Here is a 6,178-nt window from a genome sequence, read left to right on the forward strand (position 1 = left end):
TGGGACCTGGAGCTTTAATGTGAGAAATGTGAGAAAAGGGAGAATTTCTTGTGAGTACAGTGGGTCCTGAGCAGTGTTGGCTGCTGCAGCCAGAGCACATTGCTCCTCCATGTCCACACACCTGGGAGCTGCGAGGTGCCCTGGGGCAGCTTCAGGTGGCAGAGCACACTGTGGGTGCTCCAGACAGCTCTGGCTTTTGGTACTTGTAAGTAAAGGCAGTTTTCCAGGAGTACCTGTTTGCCACAGTGTCAGGATTGTGAATGGATGAGATTTATAATAATGAATGCTTTGGGGCTGGGGGAAGGAGAGGCCCCAGTCCCTGCTGATGTTAGGCAGGATGCATCTCAGGGGAGCTCCCTCTGCAGCCGAGGGGCAGCTAGGGTGTGCCCCGGGACAGAGCTGGGAGCAGAGCCCGGCTGCAGGAGAAGCTGCTGGGCCTGGCTGCGGCAGGTCCGTGCACGGAGCCCTCAGCCCGTGCCCCGGGGCTGGGCTGCTCCCGGTGCCTCCCTGCCCTCTGCGGGGCCCAGCCCGCCGCTCCCGGGCCGCCCTGATGCGCCTCAGCGCTGACCTGGTTCCCTGGTCTGTGCCTGCTCAGCCGAACGGGTCTGGCAGCGGCTGGGGAGGAGCTCCCGGTTCACCTCTGCGGGCTGGATGCCATCCCAGGCCGTGCCAGTGCCGGGGCCAGCCCAAAGCCGCCGAACGGGCGCGGCTCCCCGTGCGGGACAGGCGGGGGTGAGGAGCCCTGCCCGGGCAAGAGCGGGAGCTGCTGTGCTCGGCCGCCGCCCCGATGGCTTTTGTCGCAGCGGCCGTGTCGGGTCCCTGCCCAAGCGGGGAATGCTGGCAAACCCGGGGGGGCACCTCCGAGCCGGAGAAGGACGGGGAGCTCAGGACAGGGCAGGGATGCTCAGGACAGGGCAGGGATACTCAGGGGCCGGGCAGGGATGCTCAGGACAGGGCAGGGATGCTCAGGACAGGGCAGGGGAGCCCAGGGGCCGGGCAGGGATGCTCAGGACAGGACAGGGGAGCCCAGGGGCCGGGCAGGGATGCCCATTGCAGCCTGGGAAGGGCTCGACCCGTGCCCGGTGCGCGGCGCAGCGGGGCCGCTGGAGGGCGGCCGGCGCCCGGGAACGGGAACGGGAAGGGGAACGGAGCGGCGCCGCTCCCCGCCCGGGCCCGGCCCGGGCCGCTCTGGGCAGCGGCAGCAGCGCAGCCGGGACGAGACGCGGGGCTCCCGCACCGAGGGGCGGATCCGTCACCGCGCATCCCTGCAGGACAGCCCCATCGCAGCGCATCCCGCACCGCGCACCCCATCGCAGGGAATCCCCGGCAAGCGCGGCTGCCCCCAAGAGCTGGGACCCACATTTCCGTCAGGAAAAGCCCCTTTGCCTTGGCGTGCCCTCAGCCCGAGCACCAGCTCCGGCCCGCGGTGCCGGCGGACGCGGTTTGTTTGCACAGCGCGGCCCCGGCTCTCCCCTCCGCCGGCCAAGGAGGGCTTCAAGCGCTGAGTGTTGCTGTGAAGAGTTTTCATGCCGCAGGTTCAGCACAAGCAAACATGCCGAGAGGCTGCTCTGCTCACCCCGCTTCCCTGCCCGCTAATTCCGCCTCGGCCACCGCCGCCGATAACCCCGGGGCACCGCCCGGCGCCGCGCTCGGCCCGGGACAGCCAGCCCGCGACAGCCAGCCTGGCCGCCAGCAGCAGGTTAAACCACCTGGGAAAATCTCTTTCAGGGCTATCATCATCTCTTTCGGGGTGAAGATAGTGAAGGAAGCGCACAGAGGGCTGGGTTTGGAGGTTGAAACAACACGTGCTTCGGCTGCAGCTCTCTGCTTCCAGTTTGTGCATCCTCCTGGCATGTTTTCCTGGGCGCAAACTGGCCTGTTGCCCACGTGCCATGGGCAGAGACCCCCTCCAGAGCCCCTGTGCTGCCCAGCAGTGCCCAGAGCTCCTGGCTTGTCCCTGCAGCCAGGTGCCAGAAATGGGAAGTTGGTGCCGGATGGCTGTGAGCAGGTACAGCTGCAAACCCCAATAAACCACCAATAAACCCTGGTGACTGCAGGGTGAAGAGCGGGGTCTCCAGGATGTCCTGCAGGAACAGCTGCCCACAGCCAGGTTTTGGCCCAGGCACAGCACTCGGGGTGTTTAATGCAAGGTCACACAAATGGGGGCAAAGTAGACCCAGACAGAGATATGGCCGTGAGGGAGCAGGGCGCAGGGTTACAGTTAGGATTAGGATCAGGGTTAGGGTTCGTGCCACTCTCTGCCCCCAGCCCACGGCCGCTTGCTGGGGTCCCCGTGGTGTGCAGCCCGCCCAGACCGCGCTGGGGCAGCCCGTCCTTCCCGGGCACTGACAGAGGGACAGCGGCTCTGCCGCAGCTGCCTCTCGTCCGCAGGAGCCTCGCGGGCTGATCACCCTCGGCTGGGTGATTTATCTTTTGTCACAGAGGAACCGCGAGAAGCAGCAATTAATTAATAAAGCCCTAGCTGGGGCAGGAGCTCGGCTCTGCCGTCCCTGCTCGGGATGCGCCGCGGCCGGGCACGGGCGCAGCGCAGATGTTCCCCGGGGAGCCGGGGTCAGCACTGTTTGACGAGGAGGAATCACCAGCGGGAGGATGTTTGTTTTTGTAGCAGCTGGATGTGTCTCGGGGAGGGATGGGAACGTCTCCTGTCACTCGTGGGCCGGGAGGAGGCTGGCAGGGCAGGGATAAAGCTCCTGACAAGTTTGGACTAGCAGGCGAGTTGATTAGCTGAGAGATGAAAATTCACAGCTCGGCTCTTGCAGGGCCGTGAGCTGCCGGAGAGATGTTTATGGGAGGGGAGAGCCCCCCGTGCCCGCTGCCCCCGGCGCTGCCGAGCCGGCCGTGCCCGAGGGTCCGGGCAGTGCCAGGCTGGGCAGGGCACCTCGGGGCAGCAGCGGGACCCAGGGCAAGGACAGCCAGGGATGGGCACAGACACGAACAGCCAGGGATGGGCACAGCTACACACATCCCTGGGTGGGCACAGCCACACACACTCATGGGTGGGCACACCCACACTCATCCATGGATCCGCAGTGCTGGAAGCCGGGGCTGTGTGGGGACAGGCAGGGACAGGGGACAGGAGGGGACCTGGGGCAGCCTTGAGGGTGCCCCGACTCCTCCACAGGCCACCGTGGCCACCTGCACACCTCCACAGTGACCTGGACATGCCCCATGTCCCACCCTGGCCATGGGCACTGGGCTCTGGACACCAGGCACTGCCCCAGGCATTAATCTGAGGGGAGGGTGACAGAGAAACCCGGCCTGGCAAGTGCAGGCAGTGTCAGCTGAGAGCCCGGGCTGGGCCGCGTCTGATGGGACCGATTACCCGATGATAGACAGAGATAAATGTGTACAGCTGGAGGCAGAATAAATCGATGCTGTATGTTGTATAATTGTCTTGAAAATAAGGTAATGCCGGTCTCTTGGAATGCTTTGATCTTATCAGAAAGACAAGGAATACACTAATGGCTTTAATTAGACTTTGGGGGTGAAATGAATTTGGCCTCCTGGGTGAGCTGTTTTCTGGAATTGACCACTGGTGGGGATAGAAAGGCTTTAATCAGATTTAGGCTCTTTAATACCCACAATAGTGTGTGTCTGCATGTGTGATACAGACCTGCTGCCCAGGGTGTTTTGGTGGGGGCTCTGAGGGCTGCACGTGCTTGTGCTTCTCTTCCATTGAGAGCTGCTTTCAGTGCTCTTTTCCAGCTGAGTTTGAGCTCAGCAGAAGCTACTAGTTTTATTTATTGACTTCTAAGTTGAAAACAACTTGTCAAAAAGCAGTGGAAAGCTGGGAATCATTTGGTTTCCCAACAGCAGGATCATGGCAGCTGCTCCGGCAGCAAAGCAGCAGGCTGGTCGTGTATTTAATTGTTAATCATTGCACATGCTGGCTACAGTGGAAGCAGGGGAAAGCTTCTTGTCTCTGCAGGAACAGATCTGAGTGCTGTGAGCACTGGAATGAGCAGCGTTCGGTGCTCAGAGGGTGAGCAAGGTCTGACTCAGCCGTGACTCAGCGCTGAAGCTGTGCCTCGTCCCCCAGCCCATGTAGGGAGGGTGGGGATGTCCCAGCTCTCAGGGGGCTCCTCTGCCTCTGCTCGCCCTGCCTGTGCCAGGCCGGGTCCCCGAGTGTCCCTGGGCAGCCTCACTCAGCCTCCCCGAGGGCCTGAGGCTTTGGCCGGGGTTTTTCAGAGCCCGCACCTGACGTTCCCTGGGTTATTTCCAGCAGAGCTGGAGTGCTTGCCTGGCAGCAGCAGCCCAGATGCTGAACGAGCTGCGCTTATTCCTCCTGGGCTGTGTTTATCCCTTCCCTGCTGCAACTACAGACTTGGATTATTTTGGTCGGCTGACATTATCTGCTGTGCTTCCCTTATGTTAATTTGCTGGGCTTAGATGAGCTCCTGAAAAGGATTCAATAACACGAGCTGCTGCCAATGAAAGCACAACCCTGCTCAGCAGTCCCTGCGCAGCCAAACCCCGGCACGCCGAGCCTGCAGGCGCGCTGTCACCTCCCGGGAGCAGCTGAGGTTCCTGTGAGCACGGGCAGGAGCACGGCGAGGTCAGGGCTGCCCCCAGGCACAGGGGCTGGGAACCGGCCCTGCCGAGCCCCGAGCCCCCAGGAGCACCCCGGTGGTGATGGAGAGGACAGCCCAGCTCAGCCCCGTGCAGAGGGCACCAACATTGGGTGATGGAGGCTGGGAATGCCCAGCTCAGCCCCGTGCAGAGGGCACCAAGAGACAGGGACAGCCCAGCTCAGCCCTGTGCAGAGGGCACCAATATTGGGTGATGGAGGCTGGGAATGCCCAGCTCAGCCTCATGCACAGGGCACCAATATTTGGTGATTCTGGCCCAAACAGCAGGGCCGTGGCAGCGGCCCCCAAACTGGGGAGCAAGGATGGGGCCCCTCCTTTCCCAGACGCCAGGGATGCCCATTCCATATCCCTCATCCCAGAGGGGTGACCGCTCACCAGCGTGGTGTGGGACCCACCGGGTGCCAGGGGAAGCCCCTCGTGGTGCCACCCCAGCAGCAGCACTCTGGCGGGAGAGGAGGAGGCAGGAACAAGGGAGGAAGGGCACGAGGCGCCAGGGACAGGCAGCACCAGGGGCTGTCCCCCCACAGCACCCCAGGGTGTGAGATCCCCGTGTGTGTGGGAAAGCTCCTCGCCTCGGCACAAACACACACACGCTTAGTAACATAATCTCTTAAAAGCAAAATCCCAGAAATTCCTTTTTCTTCGTGGAAAATGTTGCCTGGGGGAGAAGCTCATAATGAAGGATGAAAGCTTAATCCTTGAAGCAGAGCAGGACTGGGGGGGAAGAGTATAAACATGACAGTTGTTGCTCAGTGAGTCGGAAAAAAAAGGTGAAGGGATGAAAGTCGTGTTGGGGCAGAGGGTGAGGGCTGTGGGGATGGGCTGTGGGAGCCCAGCAGCGCTTCCTCCCTGCCCGGGCCATACCCATCATCCCAGGGCTGGCCCTGCCAATGCACAGGTGATCCTGGCAGTTTCAGCAACACAAAGATGCTCTATGCTCTCTGAGTGAGGTGGGAGCGTATATGATGCTCTGTGCTCGTGTAACGCACTGCTGGGGACAGCCCTGGCTTACCAGGTGTCAGCATCAGCAGCGCTGGGAAGGAGCTTCAATCAACGTCAGGCACTGATCATTATGAAACAAAGCACCAGAGGGTGTCAGATTGGTTTTTCCACATTTTCTGAGCTGTCAGCACAGCACTGTGACCATGCTCAGAGGAAATGCACTGCAGGAAGCAGCTTTGCCCTCACTGCCATCCCTCAGTAACCACTGCTCTGACCTGCCTTCTGCAAAGGCACAGAAAAGCTGCTTAAATCAAAGTTAAACCCTCTGCAGTGCTGCCTGATTGAGGCTGAACCTCCCTGCCAGCAGGCAGTGGGAGAGGCAGGAGGAGAGCAGAGCCAGGGACAGGGACATGGGGGTCATGCACCAGTGGCCGCGTTCATGGCTTTGGGCTGATGGTTTGGGGCAGAAATGGGAATTTTCCATAGTGAATCTTGGCAGGTCCCAGCAAGCCAGGCCAGGTCAGAGCCATTGCTTGTCCCAGGAGGTCCCCAAGACAAAAATCTGTGAAAGGGCTTTTCCTTGCACGGCATCCCCAGTCTGAGAGGGAAAAACAAACAAAAACAAG

The sequence above is a fragment of the Melospiza melodia genome, chromosome 28 (assembly GCF_035770615.1).
Source record: "Melospiza melodia melodia isolate bMelMel2 chromosome 28, bMelMel2.pri, whole genome shotgun sequence".
Taxonomy (NCBI): Eukaryota; Metazoa; Chordata; class Aves; order Passeriformes; family Passerellidae; genus Melospiza; species Melospiza melodia.